Raw genomic sequence first — 6,000 nt, forward strand, 5'->3', positions numbered from 1 at the left:
GCCGGGATGAATGGTTTATACGACATACGGCTGGCCTTCTGAGCCCTAGTTGGCGGGTTTCGGTCCCTGTCTAGTCCAGTGGTATTTGCAGGTGTTTAAATACACCACATTTACATTAATAGCACTGGAGAGAACTCATGCAGGACACCTCGATGTCCCGGAAACTCGTAAGAGTAGTTAGTTGGACGGAAAATCAATAATATTATTATTGATTGATTCATTCGATTATTTATTCCCAGAATGATGGATGTTAGGTCAATGGATGAAGTCACATACAACAATACGCCTTCTAAATATTATATTTCAGTAAAAGTAGCTTAAACAATGGAAGAACAAAAACAAACTTTGTAGGAATATCATGTCAGGCGTCATTAACGATGATAGTCATGTGTTCAAAGAATATTCTCACCTTGAAACTTTAAACTGTCGATTGTATAAAAATAAAAAGATAATTTATCAGATATGGAATTAGCAGGATTACCAAGTTTTGTAGAGTTGATTAACTTTACACAACGTTGTTGAAATAATGAATTACCATGAGCGGATAGATTAAAGGAATTCATCAACAATATTTCCCAAATACATTTACTCACCGTGCGCGAATAAATTCGCTCACATTTGTTTGATAATCGGTGAAAAACGCTCTGATAAGTAGATTAAAAATTACTGGACGAGTGCACTGAATGTGGGTTATATTAATACGAAATTTCTGTATTGATGTTTGTGGTTGTAATGCCTTGGTAGTGTGGTAACTATAGATCATTTTTAAAAATCACCAACAGAGTACAGAAACACCGCATACAGACAGCATAGAAGCCTGCATACCAACCAAAGGAGATATAAGAAAACTTCAAGTTGTGTAAATGATCTGTGGTGCAGGAAACTAGGAGGGGTAAGATCAAGACACCAAGTACAGGCTGGACAGTCACTCAAGGAGCTACGTGTTGAGATTAGATTAAGATGGTCTGAACACGTAAAGGGAATGCTTCTACGTCGCACTGACACATTCAAAGTTCTCTTCGACACAAGGATGAGAAAGAGCTAGATTGGCAAGATAGCGCACGTGGCCTTATTAATGACACAGCCAAGCATTTTACTGATGTGAAAATGGGAAACCACGGAAAATCATTTCAGGGCTGCTGACGGTGGAATTCATACCCTCAACCTCCCGAATGCAAGCTCATAGCTACGCGGCCCTGACCGCATGGCCAACTCGCTCGGTAAAGGGGATGGATCTAGAGAAAATGGCGAGCACGTGGTTCGAGGAAGAATTATAAGGCAAGGAGAAGACAGTTCGACCAGATGAAGTACGATCTAGAAAGACGAGAGTTAGATTGGCAACATTTTGAAGGTGTCTGCTAGGACAGGACGATGTGGAGAGCGCTCACTTACCACACCCGGGTAAGTGGGGGCTGGTTTGTGTTGATTATCAGTGTGGTTGGGTTATTTTCTTCAGACTAAGCTTAAAATGTTAAATAATAAGGCTGTTATCTTCTTTTCATTTTCTCCGAACGTATGTAAACATCACGCACTGGCTACACTTCCGTTTACATAATTACTTAATAACAGAAAAGTAATGCACAATAACAGCCTGTTGAGGGTATATGCCTGCTATGACAGCTTCTGACCAACCAAATGAGCTACAGAATTTGGAGTGTTCATGGTCAGCGTGACGATATCCTCAGGTGTGTAACTTGGCTTTTGCGACCTGTCTCTCGTATCAAACAGCTCTTCATTTGGTCTGACAAGTCTAAGTGAACCACGTTGCAGACCTCCGTTCAGAAGAGAATCCCTGGACTACCCGGGAAACGAACCTAGAAACCTCTGGGCAAGAGGCAGACATGCTGCGCGTACACCACGGGACTACCTGAAAACTGACAAACAGATTTTTAATAACTGGAAGAGTAAATCCATTTCCATTCCGAATTTGATAGCGTGTAGACTCTAAATGTATGTCTACATCATGTAGGACCTTCAGATTTGGAAGTTATTAGACCTCTTTAGTCTCTTACCTCTCTCAAATAACTTTAGATATTTTTGATAAGGGTGCCTTTGGACTGGTGTTAACTTACTACCCCACCTTTTAATTTCACCTGTGTGTGGGGGCAGTAGAATAACACACACAGTATCCCCTGCCTGTCGTAACAGGTGACTAAAACGGGTCCCAGGGGCATTGCTTCCACGGACGTGTGCAGGAATCCTCACTTTCATCTGTCCTATCCGATTTCTTTTGGTCAACGCTTGTTCTTTTCCGACTCCGACGATATCAGAGAATTTTTGGACTAGGAAGTCTTTCATTTTCATGTCATTCGTGGCCCTTGTTTTCATTGGGCGATGCCTTCATGTTTCGAAGTGTCGGATCCCTTTCATTTTTTCTTTCCTGATTAGTGTTATACTAATGATGGTTGCCAGTTGTGCTTACTTTTAAACAATAATCACCACCACCACTTTTATCTTCATTGGGAAAGGTGCGATAGATGAGTGACACCATCACAGGCTTCTCACTCAGCCAATCGCGGTTCAAATCCTGGCCAATGAGTTTCGCCAAACTGGACGCCCTGTGACTATGCTCGCAAAAATAACAGTCACAGCTTGCCTGCTTGTTTTTATATTGTGTGCCTAAAATGTAGAATGGCCATCAGGGATCTCTGAGATGCGGGATTCTCCAACGAGATTTCAGCTCCGATCACTATCTCAAACTAAGATACAGATGGTGGGTTGTAAGAATGATTTTATTCCTTCATTAGAAGCTAATTGTACTGAAAGTTCGAAAGACGCTCTCCAAGAAACAACGCAAGTGTTAATGATCTGATAAAGGTTCCACTAACTTAGAGGACTGATTTTCTTCCTATATATATTTATTCCTCTGCTATGAAACACGCTGTTCATTTAACGCGATGGTATGCAAGAAAACTCGTCTGCTCATCTCGAAGTGGTGTAGCCCTTTTCAGGCACACCTCCCAATGGAGGTGAACTGCATGCACCATTTTAGTCATAAATCAATCTTCCTGCCATTCTTAAATCTGTGGCAGTACCTGGGATAGAACCCGAGCCACCGAGTTCGGCGGCTAATAACTTAATGCTAATCGTTATGCAACGGTAGCAATGCCAGAGTAGAAAGGAATATAATTTCTGCCTGTACAGGTCGAAGCCCGGCACTGATATTGGCAATCCTGAATTATATGTTTCCATTCTTACTTCAGAGTCCTTCTAAGATTGGCCTTATCTCTAATCGGTATTCTCGCCCCTACACCCCTACACGAAATCAATTGCAATTGAACACACACACACACACACACACACACACACACACACACACACACACACACACACACACACACACACACACACACGCGCACACACACACACACACACACACACACACACACACACACACACACACACAAGGCCAGAGCAGCAAAAGTATACTCAAACATCATTCGGATTCACTAAGCTATCCATAATCCGTTGAGCAATAACGAACAAGGTAGCTCAACACGTCTGAAAAGTAGGTACTACGGATCTGAGGGACAAATGACTCCATATTTATTATTGTAGTTGAATAATAATAATAATAATAATAATAATAATAATAATAATAATAATAATAATAATAATAATAATAATAATTTCGTGTGGCTATTTTAACCGAGTGCAGCCCTTGTAAGGCAGACCCTCCGATGAGGGTGGGCGGCATCTGCCATGTGTAGGTAACTGCGTGTTATTGTGGTGGAGGATAGTGTTATGTGTGGTGTGTGAGTTGCAGGGATGTTGGGGACAGCACAAACACCCAGGCCCCGAGCCGTTGGAATTAACCAATGAAGGTTAAAATCCCCGACCCGTCCAGAAATCGAACCCGGGATCCTCTGAGCGAAGGCCATTACGCTGACCATTCAGCCAACAAGTCAGATAATAATAATAATAATAATAATAATAATAATAATAATAATAATAATAATAATAATAATAATAATAATAATAATAGAGTCACGTAACTATCAGCTTGCATTCGGGAGACAGTGGATTCGAAGCCACTGTTGGCAGCCCTGAATATGGTTTTCCGTGGCTTCCCATTTTCACACCATGCAAATGCTGGGCTGTAAATTATTAAGACCACGATCACTTCCTTACCACTCCTAGCCCTTCGGTATCCCATCGGCGCCACCAGGCCCATTTGCGTCAGTGTAACGTAAAGCAGATTGAAAATAAATAATAATAATAATAATAATAATAATAATAATAATAATAATAATAATAATAATAATAATAATAATAATAATAATAATAATTGTTTAACATCCCCTCAGCTACCAATGGCCTCCAGAATTTCGCTTGAAAATTGTTAGTTCAACGTACCATTAAATGAAGTGATACTGATATTGTGTTTATGTAGAGATATTCGAACCTACAGCCTTGAACATAGAAGGTGAGTGCCTAACCAACCACGCTACGTAGCTGATTTCGGGTCGTATCCTACTGTCAGCGGTCGTAATCTATGATCTCTTATTAAAACTGCAGGAAAGTATTGGAAATGGATCTTTCTTAGATTCTAAACAGCATTAATTGAAATTTTACCTGTAATTATACGCACACAGTCCAGGTTTTTCAGAGACACTGTGAAGGTGGTAAATAAATACACGAGGCTGTTAATGTTTGAAGCTCCCTACAATATTTGTGTAGTGATAAAAACATGACATCCGCTTCGAAATCACAGTTAAGTGAAAGTACTCTCTTGCATTATCTAACATCGAAATGTCACTGGCGTGAGCTAAAAATAAAATGGCATACACACAAAGCGTAGTGCTACAAGTAAACTTATGTGTTACTCATGATAACCAGAAATACACAGTAATTATCATCATCGGCATCCTGACGCAAAACAAAGCAACTCAATTTGAAAAGTTTTATAAATAATACATAGTCTAGTATTTCTTTAAAATTTTGTTTCTAGGGAAAAAAGAAGGGTTGTGGGTATCAGCTGTTAGACCACTACTCCAATGTATGCATATACGGCCCAATCTTCAACGCCATACAGATGAATTTACTTAGTTCATATCATAGTGATGAACATTTCTCTACACTAAAGGTAATCAGCCTGTAATTTAAAAAGTCCATAAAAATACTAATTTTATAAAAAGCTCTAGAAAACTGTGGAAAGCAACGACTATAACCTGACATAAGTAGGTGCATTTCCTAACTACAGGTGTATATCAAGAGAGAATGCTGTAACTTACCTTTTTCCCAGTCTGTGCTTGAAATTGAAAAATATTCGACAATCTACCACCAAGTCAAGTCCCCTTACATTTACGATACTCTGAGAGGTCATGCACTTCACTTTATCATCGCCACTCGAGTTTTAAAGCTTGAATATAACATTTAAAATTCTCCAACACACGATTATAAAAGAATAAAATTTATAGCAGTAAGTAAACAGTTAAGAACCTATTATCTAATGGAAAAAATAGAGATTAAATCATTATTATTATTACTACAATTATATTTATTAATATTACTAACAATTTATCAGTATAATTAGTTTATTGCTTAAAGAGGTTGTACTATTATCTATCGCACTTCTACGAATAAAATACTATAAGTATTTTACCATCATCCGTATTTCTAAATACATTTGATCCGAAATTATAATTAATACACTATCCTATACAATATTTACCACATACAAAAATCGTTTAGAAATTAGAAACGCTTCGAATCTCCTACTCTTAAACAAGTTACATATATGGTGCATAGGAAGATTGAAACTTTCACTATTAAAGCTACTATTGCAGGTGTGTGTGACACGCACTTCCTAACCTAATATGAGTGTGTAGGTGTGTATATTTAGTATCTGCTGGCTAAGTGACATTGTGTTCGCTTGCTGTTCGTTGCGCATGTATTGATTCACATGGGCCCCTGCATATCTGCAGCACCACACTACGATAGCCGGCTAGCCCTCTAGCGCCAGAGCGATGAGTTGACGAACCCATTCCTACAAGAAGC

At 39.1% G+C, this 6,000-nt stretch overlaps 1 protein-coding gene across 1 annotated transcript in view; it reads right to left on the reverse strand.

The window, feature by feature from the left end:
* The window catches only part of LOC136874071 (UPAR/Ly6 domain-containing protein qvr), a 695,631-nt gene extending 690,351 nt beyond the window's left edge, over window positions 1–5,280 (reverse strand). Inside the window, exon 1 of the mRNA XM_067147597.2 lies at window positions 5,235–5,280. The gene's annotated coding sequence lies outside the window, so the exon portion shown is untranslated. The remainder of the gene's footprint in view (window positions 1–5,234) is intronic.
* Between the last annotated feature and the right edge of the window lie 720 nt (window positions 5,281–6,000).

Source organism: Anabrus simplex, chromosome 5, assembly GCF_040414725.1.
Source record: "Anabrus simplex isolate iqAnaSimp1 chromosome 5, ASM4041472v1, whole genome shotgun sequence".
Taxonomy (NCBI): domain Eukaryota; kingdom Metazoa; phylum Arthropoda; class Insecta; order Orthoptera; family Tettigoniidae; genus Anabrus; species Anabrus simplex.